Here is a 20,949-nt window from a genome sequence, read left to right on the forward strand (position 1 = left end):
AATATTAATTGTTATAATTTTTTTTACAAATTTTATAAAATCTTAGGATAATAAGCTACTTTAAACAGTAAGTAGTTTTCACCATTTTTAGAATTTCAAGGTCAGATTAATATCAAATTATGACTATGTTAGACGAAAATTACATTGAAACATAATACAGTATAGTTTCAAGTATATATATATATATATATATATATATATATATATGAATATAAATTAAGCTTTTTGATTTAAATAGAAAATATCTTTGTTAGAATCGATGCCAATCCTTTTAAGATTCAGATGGCGGGTGTAGTAATGTACAATGCTTTTCTTATGTGTAACGTTTGTTTCCAGTAGTATGACTAGACGCAAAAAGAATCAAGGGTTTTAGTCCTGAGTTACGAAATGGTTTTAAGGACAAGACATATAGGAATCGAACCTCATGGTTATTTCATTGGTAAGACTAAAGCAGCTCGCTTCCCAATGCAGTAGGAGCAAGACTATGGGGCAGTCGTAAGTTAACCTTGCCACAAAAGCCGCAGTAGATCGAATAATTACGCAGGCGTTGCCTCACGGCACTACCATCACAGGACTACGCAGTCCTAGCATTTAGCCACAAAAGTAAGGCACGCGAACGACGATTGCATGAATAATGCAAGCCGTGAAAATACAGCAAACGGCTGATTCATTTTTTTTTTAAATATTACAATTACTTTATTAGACAAAAAAAACATTACACTTTGTACTTACATTTTAAAGGTTGTAAACATACAATATGCGACGAAACGTTGAGCTACAATATTCATTTTGGTTAACCTTACACATAATATACTTCTATGAGCACTATCGTTTAAACTAGGCCTAGCCTGTATCTTAAACGCTAGCTAGTCCTTCCAGTGTCAAAACAAAATTGGTTAAGTAGTTTGTCATTAGATATTTATTAATTTTATTGTTTATTAAACAAAATGAAGGTAGAATCTATTTAAGTTGTTGCAATGGGTTAGACTGTAGAAAGTGTGAACTTCGATTAAGATTTTTAAGTCTTGTGGATGAGAAATTGTTATTTCGGCAAGTATAGATGGAAACTAATATTTATTGTTAAGATTTTCTATTTAAATTAAATTTTAAACAATATAACAGATTGAAGTTAGAAGTTTTAAAATATGATCTTGGTCCCAGAATTCAATCCGGACAAAATTATGACAATTTGTCAAAGAATGTGAAAGAATTACGACTCTACGACATTATACGACATACGCATATCACGATTATTTTCATACACGCAAAATAGCATCGGTGTACGGTCTAAATTATTGTTTACGTATATCTCACGAAGAGGCTACAAATTTAAATCCGTGGCGATACAACATATTTCTTAAAATCGATTGGTCAAATGTAACGTTCCTTTGAAGAAAGATTCCGATCAAAGTTGATGTCTAGAACCTCGAAAGGAAAATGAAAATATTTTAAGTGTCTCAAAGATTTTTCTGGTTTTGAAAGTTAAGAGGAGTTATTTTCATTATTGGCAACCGTTAATAGAACTTGTTATTACACGTCCATAAAGTAGAAAAACGTCAATATGAATGAAGTGATAATGATAACAGTGGAATCGCTATTACTATTGACCGTTGAATAGTCGTTCATTTGTAAATCCAATTAAAGATTAACATTAATAAGGAAATGGAATGAAAATATAGATACTTATTTGTAGCTGGGTTCTTCAAATAAGTTTAGCGATTGGTTTTAAAACATGTACAGAAATTAAGATAGAGCTAAGCGACAGGTTTTTACCCGTAATACGGCCTGAAAGAAGATCAAACTGGGAACGGTAAAACAAAAACCAAAAAAAAAATCCAGAACTGATGGCCTGGTAATTTGTGCACTGTCCTACTGTCTTAGGCTGTGCACTTTGCCCTCTACCGCGAATTAATAAGTGGACAATACTTCAGTCAAGGGTGTTGCATTACACTGGACCTTGCAAGAGGGTACTATTAGAAAGCTGATGCTATTTGTGGTTTTAAGTGAGCAAGGGTTGCAAAGGTGATGAATGGGAAATTAGTAAACGAAGTCTAATTTTACATACATATTGCTCCCAGCACTTAAAGTTGGCACTGCTGATAAACAAACTTGATTTACTTCAGATGAATTGGACTCTGCAGTATGTTAACATTCAGCAGAGCCTAGTCGTTCATGGCTTGTTTTTTGTGGGGGTCGTATTTGACTGTAATTCACTTTGGGTTTATTATATTACAAATGACAACAAAATTGCGTTTTGGCACAGCATATACCGGAATCGGAACGGAAAAAAGTCTCAATTTAAGTAACAAATCTAAAACTTTGATGTTATTTCATGTCGACAATTTAGCTTGCTTGTTAAGACTGTTATAATTTTTATATTAAAACTAGTATGTTTATAGTAAAATTACATATGACTTTTCTACATATATATATTCCCTGTGCATAATCAATACTTGACTTACACTAACAATAGTTTTCTTTTTATTATTTGTCTTAGTAGTGGATATGAAATACTTTTATTTGTGTCTGATGATAAAAATATCGTTCAACAGAATTGATAAGATATTGTAATGAAATTGAATGTAAGGAAATTATTGTATCAATTTGATCGGTTACCAATGAGTTTATATTTGACAAATTATTTGATAAAGTAATGTCAAATTTACGTCATCTCCAGAAGTAATAGTATCCTAATAAAAGCGATGGCTGAATATAATAAGTAAGTTTTGAGTGAATTGAAATATGTTGTTGAAACATAATACTGAGAACAAGTAGGGTTGTAGTAGTAGTTGGTGTTATTCATATAATTAGGTATTTTGTGAGAAATGAAAGTGCTTCAAGTAATTGTTGTGCTTACGATAAGATTTTTTTATGATTTTAATATATATTTTTGTTAAATTTATGTTTTGAACACGAGACTAGAATATCAATTTTACATGATAAAATCACTTTTGTATAAAGGATCATAAAGGGATCACAATAGATTTAGTTATGTAAACTTTATTGTGAATCTGCTGTGAATATGAAGAGGTTACAGCAGATTTTGTTATTTAAAACTATTGTGAATGTGAAGAGGTCACAATAGATTTGATTATGTAACACTATTGTGACTATGAAGAGGTCACAATAGATTTGGTTATGTAAGACTATTGTGAATGTGAAGAGGTCACAATAGATTTGGTTATGTAAGACTATTGTGAATGTGAAGAGGTCACAATAGATTTGGTTATGTAACACTATTGTGAATGTGAAGAGGTCACAATAGGTTTGGTTATGTAAGACTATTGTGAATGTGAAGAGGTCACAATAGATTTGGTTATGTAAGACTATTGTGAATGTGAAGAGGTCACAATAGATTTGGTTATGTAAAACTATTGTGAATGTGAAGAGGTCACAATAGATTTGGTTATGTAAGACTATTGTGAATGTGAAGAGGTCACAATAGATTTGGTTATGTAACACTATTGTGAATGTGAAGAGGTCACAATAGATTTGGTTATGTAAGACTATTGTGAATGTGAAGAGGTCACAATAGATTTGGTTATGTAAGACTATTGTGAATGTGAAGAGGTCACAATAGATTTGGTTATGTAAAACTATTGTGAATGTGAAGAGGTCACAATAGGTTTGGTTATGTAAGACTATTGTGAATGTGAAGAGGTCACAATAGATTTGGTTATGTAAGACTATTGTGAATGTGAAGAGGTCACAATAGATTTGGTTATGTAAGACTATTGTGAATGTGAAGAGGTCACAATAGATTTAGTTAGTAAGACTATTGTAAATTATTGATAAAATTGATGACTTGATATTTTAAAAGAGTACCGAGAGTTTTTTACGCCGGCTTTTTCTCTCGGCCTACACCCTGTGTCTTCTTTGCCGATGAGTAGGGATGTCTACCGAGACAAATTCATATATTCCTTAATAAATGAACATAAATAATTAGTAACGTCACAATGGATTAAATTTAACTCTCTGTAGTTATAGATGTAATTCAAAAGTTAAAGTTAAAATTTCGTTTCTAATTTGAGTTGTATGTTACAAAGCATTCTTTTTTTTGCGAGACGCAAACATTGTCAGGAAAGGCCGACTGTTAGCTTCTAATATTAATTTAATTAAATTCTAAACATTTTTATAAAACATATTCTTAAGAATCTTGCTACAAGTGCGCATGTGCAATAGTTACTCATTTGATTCGTTCGGTTGTTTACGAGTTGTTACGAATTGACTCGACCATTTTCGCGAAGTGGGATGGTCGCGTCGGAGGAGGGAGTTGTGATGATAAAAGAGGTTGTGACACATGCGCACGGGCCTTTTCTTCGTACAAGTTTGAAGTTATACAGTTCACGTAAAATCAGTGAAGTAAATTATAGTGAATTAGGTCATCATTGAAGTGTTTAATTTCCTACCCTAAGAACTAAATCAACTACCGCTAACACTTGTTAATATTTCAGTTTTCTATAAATTAAATTTTAATTTCAAAAATTCTTAAAAGGCCGGCAACACACTCGCGAACATTGAGTTCTATAAAAAATACTTATAAATAATATTCTTGTTTGTATTTAACTTCAACAAAGTCATAAAAATTCTTAATAGGCCGGCAACGCACTCGCAAAGCTGACATTGAGATTGTCCATGGACAATCTGTTCGTTTACCACCTATTCCATAAAAAACAGTAATTGGTAATAATCTTGTTTGTATTTAAATTTTCTTAAAATTTCAATACATAAGTCATAAAAATTCTTAAAAGGCCGGCAACACACTCACGAACCCTTCGACATTAACCGTGTACGTTAACGGGGGTATCAGTTAACATCAGAAAAGGCTCCTGCCCGTTAAAACCTGTTCTACCCCTGTTCTATAAGAAATACTAATAAATAATATTCTTGTTTGTATTTAACTTCAAATAAGTCATACAAATTCTTAATAGGCCGGCAACGCACTCGCGAATTTGACATTGAGATTGTCCACGGACAATCTGTTCGTTTACTACCTGTTCCATGAAAAACAGTAATAAGTAATAATCTTGTTAATATTTCAGTTTTCTATAAATTACAATTTTTAATTTCAAAAATTCTTAAAAGGCCTGCAACACACTCGCGAACATTGAGAGTGTGCATTAACGGCGGTATCAGTTAAAAACATATAAGGCTCGTGTCCGTTACCCCTGTTCCAAAAAAAACAGTAATTGGTATCTTGTTTGTATTTAAATTTTCTTAAAATTTCAATACATAAGTCATAAAAATTCTTAAAAGGCCGGCAACACACTCGCGAATACTTCGACATTAAGCGTGTACGTTAACGGGGGTATCAGTTAACATCAGAAAAGGCTCCTGCCCGCTAACACCTGTTCTATAAGAAATACTAATAAATAATATTCTTATTTGTATTTATTGTAATAAAACAACGTGACTGAGCGAGTACCGGAAAAGAACTGAACTTTATTTTCTAAAGACAAAAGTAAAGAATCTCATAGACAACATTTGATGACACTCTGGTACAAGATGTCGCTAGTAGTAGGTACATCTATATTTTGCTATTTATAATACTCCCACTCAAAATATAGATACTATATAAACAAAAGAAACAATTACACTTTAACAATACCTAAAGTATTCAAATGTTTATAATGTTTTACAGCAGGGAGACTTTTTGTAAACAAATCTGCAGGCATATTTGATGTACATAGATAATTAACACTTATAATGTTTTCATTAATTAATTCTCTACAATAATGATATCTGACATCAATATGCTTCGTTTTATTATGGAATACAGGGTTTAACAACAATTTCTGTGCGCTCATACTATCATTATATAAAATGATCTTATACATCCTTTTAGTAAGTTCAAATTGTAAATTTCTCAAATAAACTGCCTCTTTGCAGGCTTCTGATATGGATACATATTCAGATTCGGTACTAGAAAGTGTAATACATTTTTGCTTACTACAACTCCAAGATATAACAGACCCAGACAAAGTATAACAAATTCCTGAATATGATTTCCTATCATTAACATCACTGCACCAGTCTGCATCAACATAACCTTCAATGTTTGCATTTTTGCCCTTACTATATTTTAAACCTAAATCTTTTGTCCCTTTCAAATACCTTAAAATTCTTTTGGCATAAACCCATTGTTGTTCAGTATTACAATTATTGAATTGACTTAAATATGACACTGCATAAGCTATATCGGGTCGTGTGAGCACAACCAAATACATTAGGCTCCCGATAAGCTGCTGATAGGGATTTTGATTACTACAATCATTTTCCTTCTTACATTTTAAGTTGACCTCCATTGGAGTATTCACAGTGTTACAATCAACCATATTGAACTTAGTCAACAATCTATCAATATATTTTTCTTGACTTAAAGTCACAGTGCAATTATTATTTTGTTTATCAAATACAACTGACATGCCAAGACACTCCTTTACAATTCCCAAGTCTTTTAATACAAAAATCTTATTCAACATATCCTTAAGATTACTAGTTTCATTTCTATCATTTGAGAATACAAAGAAATCATCGACATATAATGTCACGATGGTTTTACTGCTGCCAGCAAATTTTGTATATAAACATGACTCTATTTGGGACTTAATATAACCATTAGCTAACATGCAACCATCCACTTTCTTATGCCATGCACGAGATGCCTGTTTGAGACCATATATAGCTTTGGTCAATTTTAAAACTTTATTATTTGGACAGACATAACCTAAAGGCTTTTGCATATATATTGTCTCAGACAGATCTCCATTTAAGAAAGCAGTTTTCACATCAAGATGTGTTACTTCTAAGTTGAACTGCACTGATAATGCGAATAATAACCTAAGTGTTGTATGCCGTACTACTGGAGAAAATGTTTCACTATAGTCCACACCATATTTTTGACTACACCCTTTAGCCACAAGTCTGGCTCGATAGCGGACATTATTTTCACTATGACACTTTTTTTTTAGAACCCACTTGCACTTAACTATATTGCCACTTGCAGGAATATCAACAACTTCCCATGCTTTGTTGTCTTCAAAGCTTTTCAGCTCTTCTTTCACTGCCTGTTCCCATTGCTCCTTCTCTGGTCCCCTTAGTGCTTCTTCTAATGTCAGTTCATCACTAAAATATTCATTACACTGTTCTGTGCACATATATCCAAACCTTTCTGGTTTTTGTCTCACCCGTTGTGACTTTGATGTGGTTTCTGGTTGCTGTTCTTCCTCAGATGTCATGGACTCCTCCTCTGGTACATAGGTTTCATCCATGTCATTCGTTAAAATGAATGAATCCTCTCCATCATGGTCTGACACCTCTCCCACTGAAGATGTATGTGGACTATTTTCTGCTGGTTTGTCTTCTACCACTTCCATTTCAATCATATTTTCTTGATGAGATAACTTTTCATTTATGAAGACAACATCTCGACTGGTTATAATAGCCTTTGTTGAAGGATTGTATAACCTATACCCTTTGACATCCTCAGGGTAACCAACCAGTATGCATTGTTCTGATTTCTTGTCCCACTTACGTCTTCTCTCCTTGGGTATATGTCTCATGACAGTACTACCAAAAATCCTTAAATGACTGAGGTTGGGTTTGCCTCCTGTCCACAACTTGTACGGTGTACAGTGGTTCAATCCACCTTTTACAATTCTATTTTGTAAATAGACTGCTGTGTCTATTGTCTCTGTGTGCTGAAGCCATTAGGCTTCAGCCCAAAATTCCTTGCCTAATCTTGCATCAAATAAAAGGCATCTTGCTTTCTCGATCAGAGTCCTATTCATACATTCACAAAGCCCGTTTTGCTCAGGAGTATAGGGATTGGTTCTTTGATGAATTATACCCAGTTTCTTCAAATAATTATCAAAATCTCTGTTACAGAACTCTGTGCCATTATCACTTTTTATTTTACAAGTATTTTTATTTTATTTGACGTTGAATTCTCAACTCTTGCTTTATATTCTTTAAAATATTGTAAAGTCTCATTTTTACCTTTTAAAAAATAAACATATGTCATGCTGCTGTGATCATCAACAAAAATGAGAAAGTACCTTGATCCTCCTAGCGATACATTCTCCATTGGGCCACATATATCACTGTGTACAATTTCCAATAGCTTAGTACTCCTGTTCCCTTTATTATCGAAGGGCAACCGACTTTGCTTTCCTTCACAGCACACTATACAGTTGGACTTGTTGATGTCGGCCTTCTCAGTTAATTTGACCCCCTCCACAGCATCCTGCATTTTATTCATGTTATCACTGTTGACATGTCCCAATCTACGATGCCAAACTTCTGGAGACTCTGCTGTTGCTGCCACCAAACAAGATGAAGTATTTAGTTTATAAACTCCATTTATAAGTGATGCAGTCGCTACTAGAGTGTCCTGTTTATTAAATATCTCGCATCCATCGCTTGTAAAATACACCTTGTTACCCTGCCATATCAGTTGGCTTACTGACAATAAGTTGGTAGATAATTTGGGCACACACAACACTTTTTCAACAGTTATGTTAAAGTCACATCCTTCAGTTGATGTTGTTATGTTTACTTTTCCACAACACAACACTGGGACTTTATTCTGGTTAGCAACCATGATTTCCTTGGTGAACCCAGAATAACATTCGTCGACCATCCAATCTTTATTGCTTGTCAAATGCGAACTTGACCCAGAGTCGACATACCAGTCACTCTTGTCAAATATTCTGCTAAAAAACACGGCACTGAATGCATTACTTGTTTTTGACGATTTATTTTCAGAATTCTTATAAGATTTATCTTTATAAGTGCATTGATTACGGTAGTGGCCATGTTGTTTACAATTATAACATTTGACGTATTGTTTTTCTTTGACAGATGTCGACATTCGTTCATTCTCACCATTTTTTTTTTTTTTTTTTTAATAATTTTATGGCCTGGTAACGAGACCTTTAAGCCCATTCTCACCATCTTTCTTGTACATAGACTGTGTACTCTTTACACTCTTTGATTTTTGATTCTTGCGGAAACAAGCAAACGCATTGTTGGCATCACTGTCTTCCGGTCCAATGTCCATCAATTTCCCTTTAATGGCGTCGGTTGTGATTATCATGCCCGAATGCTCGATTGCCATTATCATGGGCATATATTTTTCAGATAATCCAGCCAACATGATAGATCCGATCCACTCATCACTTATGCCAAAACCCGTACCTTGTAATTTCTGACCAGCTTCAACAATTTGTGTTACATATGACGTCATCGAAGTGCAATTTTCTAATCGAATAGAAATTAAATTCCTCAGAAGACTTATTTTTCTTGTAAATCCCGAGTCATCGAATAACATCTTCAATTTATCCCACAATTCTTTCGATGTTGCTACATTCTTTATATGAACATAAAGAGCCGGGTCAATTGTTAGAATCAACTTCGCTTTTGTTCTCGCATCGTCTGCAGCTGCTGGAGCAACGTTGGGCTCAGGTTTGATACACCCAACCATTCCCTCTAAGACAAGGAAATTTTCTGCTGCGAAACACCATTCACTGTAATTTTCACGCCCTTGCAGTTTCGGCACACTAATGTGATAGTTCGAACTGGACGCCATTACTGATGCCTGACGCGACACAATAAATCTGCACAACTCAACACACTTAGTCCTATTCTGCCACGAATTATTATTATCGATAATGTCCTGATAATCAATAATTATACTGTCGCGAGAACTAAGTACTTTTTATGAGCCAGGAGCGGCCTGGGCCCATAACCTGTAATAAAACAACGTGACTGAGCGAGTACCGGAAAAGAACTGAACTTTATTTTCTAAATACAAAAGTAAAGAATCTCATAGACAACATTTGATGACACTCTGGTACAAAATGTCGCTAGTAGTAGGTACATCTATATTTTGCTATTTATAATATTTATCTTCAAATAAGTCATACAAATTCTTAATAGGCCGGCAACGCACTCGCGAACTTGACATTAAGATTGTCCACGGACAATCTGTTCGTTTACCACCTGTTCCAAGAAAAACAGTAATAAGTAATAATCTTTTTAATATTTCAGTTTACTATAAATTACAATTTTTAAGTTTAAAAATTCTTAAAAGGCCTGCAACACACTCGCGAACATTGCGAGTGTGCAGTAACGGCGGTATCAGTTAAGAACTGTTGTAATTCTTGTTAGGGCACGATAATTATACACACAGTATCCGTAATAAAGAAATATATTTACTGTTTAACTTGGAAGTGATATGTCTGCTTCCTACCACGATACACATTGGAATGAAACAGAAATGACCTGGAGCAGAGTGAGGTAAAGACAATTTGGCGCCTCGACAAGATGGCGGCTCGATCGCTCATTCAAATGACAGGAAAAAGTCAATACAATGATTAATTTTTGCAATATTACTCAAATAAATCAACATGCCCCCTCAAAAATTAATTCTTGTACAAATCAAATGCCTAAACAGAACTATATAACTTCCAAGCGAGTCTGGGAAAATACAAAAATAATGATCCAACATTTGTTGCTCGGATAAGGGAAAACCCAGAAAAATCTTATCAGATCATTTCATCATCTTAAATTCGATACATTATATACATTACATATAATTATCAGAACACAATGAATATAACAGAATAATTAAATTAATAACAAATAATAGCCAACTCATTAAATATTATAATTGTAAACCCATGTTTCTCCTCATTTCATGAAACGTAACCGCTGGTAATGGTTTTGTTAACGCATCTGCAGGTTGTTGACCTGTGGGAATGTATTTTAGCTTTATTACATTTTTCTCTATTTGTTCCCTAGAAAAATGTCTGTCTGTCAGTTAATTGTCTTCATATATTACAATAGGAGTGGATATATCAATATGAATACTCCTTACCAAAGATTTAAGCCATAAAGGCTTCATATAAGGCCATATACTCAGCCGCTGTGGAGGAGGCTGCTACTGTTTCTTTGTTGTTGTTTCTTTGTTGTCCAGGTTATTGAACAATGTTCAAACAATTTAAATATATACCCGGTTGTACTCTTTACATCATTACCTCCCCAATCGGAGTCCACATACCCAGTTAAGATGTTATTATATTCACACCTTTTATAACATAATTTAAAATCAGTTGTGCCTTTTAAATATCTAAGCACTTTTTTGAGGCATTGCCACAATTCTTTATTATTTTAATTTGTGTACCTACTTAATATATTAACGCTAGTGCTTAAGTCAGGTCGAGTACATAGCATTATATACATTAGACAACCAATTAAATTGCGACATGGAGCAGTGTAATTTTTTCTGAGTTTAGTGCTTCATAATTGAGTTTACTATCCATAGGAGTAGTTGCAGGTTTTTGTTGCAATCCTGCATGCAAAATTTATTTAAAACTGTTTTAATATAAGCACTTTGATCTAACATTATCATATCATCGCAACGAGTTATTTTAATTCCAAGAAATAATTTAATTTCATGTAAATCTGTCATTTTAAATTTACTCATTAAATATATTTTAAAACTGTTTATTGTATTTACATTAGCACTCACTATTACCAAATCATCAACATAAAGTACCACATATATATTTTTCTGTATATCTCCTTTATTTAGTATATAAATACATCTATCTACTGATGAATTCTGAAAACCCTCCCGCCTAAGAGACTGTTCAAAAATTTCAAACCAGTATCTAGCGGCTTGCTTTAGCCCATATAATGCTTTATTTAATTTACACACATAACCATTTTTGCAAGACACCCCTTCTGGAACTTTCATATATATTTCTTCCTGTAGTACCCCATTTAGAAATGCAGTTTTTACGTCCATGTGATGTACAAGTAAATTATATTGATTAGCAAAAGCAATAATAAATCTAAAACTAGCTATTCTTGCAACAGGTGCAAAAGTCTCATTATAGTCTATGAGATATTCCTGGCTAAAAGCCCTAGCAACGAGTCGAGCTTTATAGCGTAAAGGCTTTCCGAATTCATCATTTTTTATATTAAACATCCATTTGCAATCTATAATATTTTTGTTATCTGGCCGTGGTACTAAAGTCCATGTTTTATTTAAAAATAGAGAATTTAATTGCACCTTCCCAATGAACTCTATCGTCTCGTGTTTTAATCTCTTGAAACGAATTTGGTATTTTACACAAAATTGAACTAGCACACATAAGGTTATCATCGATTTCTTTATAAGAAATAGGGGGACGACTTTAAGCCTATCACTCCTACGTGGTTCAATACAACTGGTTGTGTCCTCATTATTTACGACCACTGAAAGATCATCAGAATGTGCATTTGGTTGTTCAAATTCGACGATGTCATGGTTAGTTTTGCGAATTTTCTGAGGAACTTCATAATCATCAGATTTACAGGTATCTGATTTATATCTGTCAGTTTTTTGAGACTTTATTGACTTTGAAATGTTGTCAATGTTAACATTATCATGAGAATTTACTATATTCTCTTCAGGTCGCAACGCAGGCCTGGATTGAAGTAATTTGTCTCATCTACTATGACATCTCTGACAGTAATAAATTTTTCGCATTTAGGATTCCAAACTTTATAACCGTTTGGTTCGTATCCCACAAGAATACCTTTCCATGACTTAACATCGAATTTTGTCTTATATAACTTATCATGCACATAAACTGTTGAACCAAAAAAATTTAAATATTTTATTTGTGGTTTTTTGTTATGCCACATTTACGAATTCAATCATCATGTAAGTAATTTATATATTATTTAACATTGTACATTATAGTATGAAGTTGTAATAATTTTAAGCAGCATTATTTTCTTTAGGTGACGTAATTGGTGAATAATATCATAATTGAAAAGGATATTTCTCTTTAAATGTACAAGCTGTGTGTGATGCAGAAATAAAATATATTAATGTTGTTCCCCATGGCCTGGTGCCGCTCATGATGCAACAACTTTTGTAAACTCAGTTCTACAAGTTAATTCAAATTTATTGATAAGAAGGTAGAACTTGATAAATGTGCCAACTAAATTAACAGGTATATTTGTTTATAGCTTAATATCGTACAGGTCTACTGAGAAATCACTGGATGGTTGTTAATAGTGCTTACTCAAATATACCTTATTCATTAACACCATTTCTCTGACTGACCAGAGATATGATGAAGTACACATTAAGAATAGGAATACTATAGAGAGGTAAATATATAGTATAATTTAGAGTATTAATAATTATACTATGTCAAAAAGTTGCAAGATATGTGACCCAAATGAAACATGATGTAAGGTTAAAATATTTGTCTTTTTCGGAAAATTTGGAGTATGGAAATGTCGCTTTAACATTGTATTTATTACTAGCTTAAGTTCAAGCTATTGTTATTGCCACAGCTGTTATGCAAAATATTTGTAAGGATTATAATTTGTAGATATACCGGCAGAAGTTTTAGTTCCAACACTTGATACAGTTTCAAGTCAAGAAGTTAATGAAGGAAATCAAGACGTAACTGAAAGAACAAGGTTTATTTATTATTTTGGAAAATTAATATATTCTTCTTAATTCTAGCAGAAACAAACATGTTGTATTTAAATGTCCTTTTGTACATATAAAATACTAGTACTTATTTTTCTGAGAAGAAAGTTAGTTAAAATTTTAATAAGTTATGTCGTTAATCTACCTATAAAATTAAATTATTATTTATCATAACCATGTAATGTAATGAAATATTAGGAAAAATAAATAAAACATAACATAATATAAAATTTATTTCATTATACTCTTATATATTACTAATACGTAATCCAATGTTATAAACAAATGTTATAAATGTAAACCAATGAAAATGTTAAAACCATCAACTTCAACTTCAACGAACATTAAAAAAACAGAACTGGTACAATTGGTTCAGGCTTTGTATAGTTATGCGCTTACCTACACATTCTGCGATTCATTTTTTATATTATAGATGACACTGATGACAAAGGCACTCTTCTCGGTTGCTGGAATGAGAGATAAGTTTCATTAGGTTAGAAAATTATGGTTCCCGAAACTAAGAGCCTTCTGAAAAGCGGTCACCACGTTCGAGTAGTCCACAGGAAAACAAATATGATGCCAAACTCATTGCCGTTAATAATTTTTCCTAACGTTTTAAATATGATAGCAAACGATGGAAAGCCATTAAATAAATTGACCAGGAAACCGTGTAAGCCTTCGCCCCATCGCCAAAGTTCTTTAGTAATTTTAGTAAGATGAGGAAATTGAATTGAATCACTATACATTTCTTAACAAAAGTCAACCGATTTAATTTAATTTATAGGTTGGTCTGACGCACGATACCATTGTAAGTCCGGTAAAACTATCGATGGTTAAAATATTTACTCTCTAGACCCTTCGTGTAAAACCAGCCATATTCTGCTGCTGGACAGGCAGAGGTAGGCACGTAAGCCATCTAATTGTGCGAGATTTTGAAAAATTTGTTTATTATTATCATATTAACAGATTTAAGTTCTACATTTTATTATATACCCAAGAATTTACAAGAATTTCATTACTCTTTTCAGTATTTACAATAAATCCTTTAGCTTCAAGAAGTGTTCTAGCGTCCTGAATATTTTGTAAACATTCAGTGTAGCTGGAGGACATAAACTTAATATTTCTTGTGTTAGCTTCTAATATTAATTTAATTATTCTAAATTCTAAACATTTTTATGAAACATATTCTTAAGAATCTTGCTACAAGTGCGCATGTGCAATAGTTACTCATTTGACTCGTTCGGTTGTTTACGAGTTGTTACGAATTGACTCGACCATTTTCCCGAAGTGGGATGGTCGAGTCGGAGGAGGGAGTTGTGATTATAAAAGAGGTTGTGACACATGCAGGGGCCACTTTCGCTTCCGACCGCCGACCCGTGCGGATGTCTGCTCCAGTGCTCTCTCCGTGTGAGTCATCAGTGCTGTAGTGCCATCTCGCTCGCTCCGTGTGAGTCATCGCCGCTTGCCAGTGCGCACGCGCTGTCCGACCGCTGCCTTGCTGCCTGCTGCCCTCTCATTGGTCAGTCCGATCGCTGCCTTGCTGCCTGCCGCCCTCTCATTGGTCGCTTCGCTTCAATTTATGAACGCGGGTTTACCTGCGGCCCTCAGATAGCCACCTAACGGTGCCAAACGGTTATCTGTCGGTTAACGCCTTGTGCGGGAGTGTTTTTGTTGTAATTTATAGATTGTTCGAATTTGCTTTGTTCAGTCTCTGAATATAGTTTACTTTTAGGAACATCGCTGACCAAGAAAAAGGTATTTTATAACCTTTTATCCACGATAATAGAGTTGTATCACAAGTAATAAGTGAATAACATTCTTTGATAAACTACCAGTGAGCGCGAGGTGGCGCGCGCGGCGCTGGACGCGACTGCCTATAGTAGGCTGTGAGCAAGCTCCTTCATCCTGGATTCCCCTTTTGCCTATGATTAAATTCTTTTTGACCTTCTTTGTCCTTTTCTGATTTTGATGCGAGCTTGTAGTCAACTAATCGCTTACTGAATAGGTACTTGTATACCTATATAGAATAAAGTTGTGTCGTGTGACTGAGTCTTGGTATTGTGTGTCACATTGGAATCCGTATCCATAAGTAATTTTAATAGGTACATATTTCTTGTTTCCGCAGACAAGAACACTGTGAGTGGCCTCTGCTAAACAAGAAGTAGCTGTAGCATTTGGTTTCGTTTGAAACCTGCGTCCTATATTAATCCTGTTTGAGATTGCGGTCTTTTCCTCTGGGTTCAAATTGGGTGCATTGATTAGAATACTTAGATAAAAGTTGTAAAGTGTAAGCTTACTGCAAGATCAAACTGTATGTCTTCACCTGGAGTATTAGACTTTGATGGATCTTCTCCCGATACCTGCAGCAGTTCATTGTCTCATCCAGCGACAAGTGGTCGTTAGGGCGGCGGCCGTGCGTTACCTGTTACGCGACGCTTTTGGTTATGTACGCCTTCGTTCGAGGATACATTACAACTGGATTTATACACGTGTAGTTACAATTTCAATCAAATGAAAACTGAGGGTAGTATTAAAGTCTCAAAGCTCAATGTATAATAAAACTTCACTTACAGGTAAGTCATATTGACGATTTTGTGTTGTACTTTGCCAAAACATGGTAGGGAAAATACTCAAAATGCGGTATACCATCAAAAGAAGATTCTTCCTTATCCTTGCATAGGTTCCCTCTTCCGTCCGAGAATGGGCCTCTGAAGTAAGTGGATCGGTTAATCTTTCCAATATGGACCGTCGATATTTGAGGTTTTAGAGGGGCGGGGAGGGGGTTGACGGCTACTTCGGAGCTTTTATATATACTCTAGGGGTAGGGCAGACAAGACCATGTGGATAGTGGGGTGCTCTGATTCGGTTTTGGGTACTTTTTTGATATTAAAAAAGTACAGGATAATACAGAATTAGATAATACAGAAAGTTACAAACAATGAAAAAAATATTTTCAGCTATAAATTTCATTTTAAAATCCACAACAGACCTTATGCAATCCAACTTTTTCAAAATTCCAGTAAGGAATTTTTTTTTTTTTTTTACTAATGATTTATTATTTTATAACCTGACCTGAAATAACATAAATCAAAACTTACTTTAACTCATCCGAGTAAGGATTAAGCCTTCTGCCAGATGACCTAGTAAGTCTGGGCATCGCAGCAAATTCCTCGCCAGGACTAGTCAGCCCACTAGGACCAGCAACCGGTTCGTCAAGGATCGGCGCAGAAGAGGAGGCCGTGACAAGCGGCTAATTTGAGTCCAACACTTGCACTTCACTTAACTCTTCAAACAATGGGCTTCGGAGACGCCATGGTAGTCAAACGTTGTAAGTTTATAGGAGTACGTAAAACGATTTCTACTGCAAGGGTGACAAACGATGACTGGACGCCATTAAACAAAATGAATGGCTTAAAAACAAATTTAGTGATCACCAAAAAGTATCGATACCCGAGTAGTATCGATATTTTCAATAACTTTTGTACTATCTACAAAACAAATATGGGCATTTAAACCGATGATCCATATTAGAAAGTTTAATGTCGATACCAGAGTAGTATCGATACTTTGAAAATTTTCGGAACCCTACACTAAGTGATTGACGTTTGACATCAATTATTTGTCAAATATATTTTGTAATTGCGTGTTGTTACTTACCAATTTGTGTGAAAAGTTTTAATAAATGTATCTCATGAACCGTAAGTTTGCGCAACCTAAATCTTTGCAAAACTCTTTCTTTTAGTGAGTACTATCTACAAAAAAATGGGCATTTAAATCGACGGTCCATATTGGAAAGATAATCCAAAACAGCTTCACTATTAACTATGTCTAATGAAAACTTTATTTTTAGTGTTAAAGTTTGGGCTAAATTGTTTTCCTAATGGTGATGGGACATCCATTGAATCATTAAAAACAGTGAATGCCCAGCATAGGATACTATGTGAAAATCATTTGAATGAATCTTCATTTACCAGCAGCGATAGGAAAAGACTTAACAAGTTAGATTAAGAGTGAATAGAGGAGGATATAGACCAATTAAAAAACAAACATTGTAGTCCATATAGAGCAAGTTATGACATCCAAGTGAGTATTTACATTCATATTCTACCTAAGTCAAATAGACAAATTTTTATAGTCATGCTTTTTTACATAGAGGTAGGCAGTACATTTCTGACACACATCTAGGTGATATATGGATGATTAAAAGTTTTCTATTTTCTCCATCCACTTATTGGATTTGTTATCTTTTTCGAATTTTTTATTCAATTATTTTTGTATATTTTCCAGGAACCATCAACTAGCAAAGGTATTTTGTAGGACTTGGACGTGAAAAAGTTCAGTGAACTTACACCTCAAAAGCAAACGCTGTCTAAGAGATGCAGAAAAAATCTATCTGAAATAGTGAGGCTCTGAAAAAAGTTTCAAGGTATCAAACGAACCTAGCAATGAAATATTAAAAAGCACATTAAATAATTCATTTTCTTTACTATTACAAAGCCAACTGAAAAACTTTATAAGAAAATTAACTGGAATGAGATGGACACTGGATGATAAAGTGAACGTCTTGAGCATCTATAAGAAATCAAACTTTTGTTTTATATTATTGATTAGGTTATTTTGAAAGAAAATATTTTTTTAACTGGATTATTATACATAATTATAAGTTTATAATAATACAAATAGTTTTAATCCGGTATAAAAAATTGGTTTCTTTCAATGTGTAAAAGCTATGTTAACCAAAGACAATACTAGGTTATTTTGTCAGCTCTCTCAAGGCATTATTGAACAAAATTCCAATGGTATGTGGAATCAACAGCCCAGTAATACAGACAGTAAAAGAAATCACAAAAGACCAAGATGTCAATGATAATTTATGTAAAATGGCTTTTGATGAAATGTCAATAAGAAAAAATCTGACATATAACGTAAAACTCAATGCTAAGGCCGTACTAGTGTGATAGCAAACCATAGTCGAACTTTCATGGTTATCGGTGTTCGAAAATGCTGGAAACAGCCAATAGCATTTTACTTCTCAGGAGATTGTGACACAGCAGACAAGTCAGCAGCTCTTGTCGAGGAGGTAACCACTTCTTTAGAATATTATACAAAATGTGGTTGAATATTAATTTTTACAAATTTACATTGGCTTGTTTGCTTGAGTGCATGTTTAAAGATTTAATTTTTTTTTAAACGGTATTTCCAATTTACACTAGATATACAAATAAACAGAAAACTAACCATAGGTTGGTATAATAATTTAATTAATTGAACAGCGGAAAGATATTAAAACTTTTTTATGACTTATTTATCCATTGACTTATTTATCCGCTAGTGGCCTTTGGCAATTATTTCCCTGCATCAAGTAGTTGTTAGTATTGCCTTATTGCCTAATTAAAATAACTAATAATTGATGTACCTCTGCTGTACCATATTTATTTTCTTATTGCCGCTTGACCTGTGATTGGTTAAAATTGTTTTGAGAATAAGATCATAACCTTCCATTGCAGGTACAGTAAAGTGGAGCCACATAGAGGAGTTTTATAATAAAGATCGCGAGAATCCCAACCGTGTTTGCTCCAGCTTTAACCCAGCACCACTTACAACCAGTACAGAATGGCAAACAGAAAATCAAAGAGCGCCTAGCAGATCAAATTTTAAGCCATTCGGTTGCAGTTGGAATATTTGCCAAAGTAAGTTTCAAAATTTTATTGAAAAGTACTTCCGTCCGCGATGGCCTCCTAAACTACTTAACCGATTTTAAATTAAATTGGCACACCGTGAGCGGTCTGGTCCAACTTAAGAGATAGGGTAGCTTAGATCTTTAATTATAGTCGCAATTTTATTTTATTGCAAATTATTTGTCTATAATTAATTGACAGTCACAATTATTCGACTGAATTGAGTAAGTGATCAATAGATGGCACTGCTATGGTAAACCGACAAACGTGTCATATAAGCTACAATTCAATATCATGATTACCACGTGTTATTGAGGCTAAAGTATGAACTTTTTTAATTTTTGGTGTTAGCCAACCACGTGTTACTTAGACCGAAGTGTAAATCAAATTCAAATCTAAAACCACATTCTATATATTCTAGTAATTATATAATTTATTTTACCTTCAGATGAATGATGACAAGACGCCCCTGGAACAACTGTCGCTGGACAAGCTTTTCGACTGAACGGAGATTCGACCGACAGGAAAGAGGTATAAACACTTATTATAATAATACTTGACATCTGTAATTGTGGATGTGATCCAAACCCCACGTCGGTCCAATTAAAAACTAGCTTAGGCAATTAGTAGCAGCGTTTTTAATACGCTGAAATTATTATTCTTCGAAGACACTAAACCTAGCTGCGCAACTGAATATCCCTGTAACAGCCAGATGGAACCTCCAACCTCCCAGGGAAATTAAGTGGCATCGCCGACTCAGCTACGCCTACGTCTGGCTATGCTCTCGGGGTGTAACTCCCATGATTTAGTTAATCGTTATGAAACGAATAACTGTATGAAGAAGAGAGTGCCTGCGTCTGGCTATGCTCTCGGAGTGTAACTCCCATGATTAAGTTAATCGTTATGAAACGAATAACTGTATGTAGAAGAGAGTGCCTGCGTCTGGCTATGCTCTCGGAGTGTAACTCCCATGATTTAGTTAATCGTTATGAAACGAATAACTGTATGTTGAAGAGAGTGCCTGCGTCTGGCTATGCTCTCGGAGTGTAACTCCCATGATTTAGTTAATCGTTATGAAACGAATAACTGTATGTTGAAGAGAGTGCCTGCGTCTGGCTATGCTCTCGGAGTGTAACTCCCATGATTTAGTTAATCGTTATGAAACGAATAACTGTATGTAGAAGAGAGTGCCTGCGTCTGGCTATGCTCTCGGAGTGTAACTCCCATGATTTAGTTAATCGTTATGAAACGAATAACTGTATGTTGAAGAGAGTGCCTGCGTCTGGCTATGCTCTCGGAGTGTAACTCCCATGATTTAGTTAATCGTTATGAAACGAATAACTGTATGTTGAAGAGAGTGCCTGCGTCTGGCTATGCTCTCGGAGTGTAACTCCCATGATTTAGTTAATCGTTATGAAACGAATAACTGTATGTTGAAGAGAGTGCCTGCGTCTGGCTATGCTCTCGGAGTGTAACTCCCATGATTTAGTTAATCGTTATGAAACGAATAACTGTATGTTGAAGAGAGTACCTGCGTCTGGCTATGCTCTCGGAGTGTAACTCCCATGATTTAGTTAATCGTTATGAAACGAATAACTGTATGTTGAAGAGAGTGCCTGCGTCTGGCTATGCTCTCGGAGTGTAACTCCCATGATTTAGTTAATCGTTATGAAACGAATAACTGTATGTAGAAGAGAGTGCCTGCGTCTGGCTATGCTCTCGGAGTGTAACTCCCATGATTTAGTTAATCGTTATGAAACGAATAACTGT

The 20,949-nt window shown here is 34.4% G+C and overlaps 3 long non-coding RNA genes across 7 annotated transcripts; 2 read left to right on the forward strand and 1 right to left on the reverse strand.

The window, feature by feature from the left end:
* Window positions 1–11,970: 11,970 nt before the first annotated feature.
* Window positions 11,971–13,457, forward strand: LOC123719736. Its single transcript, XR_006755804.1, has 3 exons — window positions 11,971–12,715; window positions 13,027–13,170; window positions 13,398–13,457. It is a non-coding gene; the product is annotated as an uncharacterized LOC123719736 (long non-coding RNA).
* A 406-nt stretch (window positions 13,458–13,863) lies between these two features.
* LOC123719735 lies at window positions 13,864–17,085 on the reverse strand. Of its 3 annotated transcripts, none has more exons than XR_006755801.1 (4): window positions 16,600–17,085; window positions 16,073–16,209; window positions 15,799–15,923; window positions 13,864–13,968 (listed from the first exon to the last, which is right to left on the reverse strand). It is a non-coding gene; the product is annotated as an uncharacterized LOC123719735 (long non-coding RNA). The 3 variants fall into 3 exon arrangements; XR_006755802.1 differs by having other exon boundaries at window positions 15,825–15,923; window positions 16,600–17,084; XR_006755803.1 differs by lacking the exon at window positions 15,799–15,923 and having other exon boundaries at window positions 16,600–17,083.
* Window positions 17,086–17,140: 55 nt separating this feature from the next.
* Window positions 17,141–19,984, forward strand: LOC123719734. 3 transcript variants are annotated; one of them, XR_006755799.1, is made up of 6 exons: window positions 17,141–17,242; window positions 17,352–17,584; window positions 17,789–17,927; window positions 18,254–18,581; window positions 19,009–19,191; window positions 19,628–19,984. It is a non-coding gene; the product is annotated as an uncharacterized LOC123719734 (long non-coding RNA). The 3 variants fall into 3 exon arrangements; XR_006755798.1 differs by having other exon boundaries at window positions 18,267–18,581; window positions 19,628–19,983; XR_006755800.1 differs by having other exon boundaries at window positions 17,148–17,199; window positions 18,267–18,581; window positions 19,628–19,983.
* Window positions 19,985–20,949: the final 965 nt, after the last annotated feature.

The sequence above is a fragment of the Pieris brassicae genome, unplaced genomic scaffold (assembly GCF_905147105.1).
Source record: "Pieris brassicae unplaced genomic scaffold, ilPieBrab1.1, whole genome shotgun sequence".
NCBI lineage: Eukaryota > Metazoa > Arthropoda > Insecta > Lepidoptera > Pieridae > Pieris > Pieris brassicae.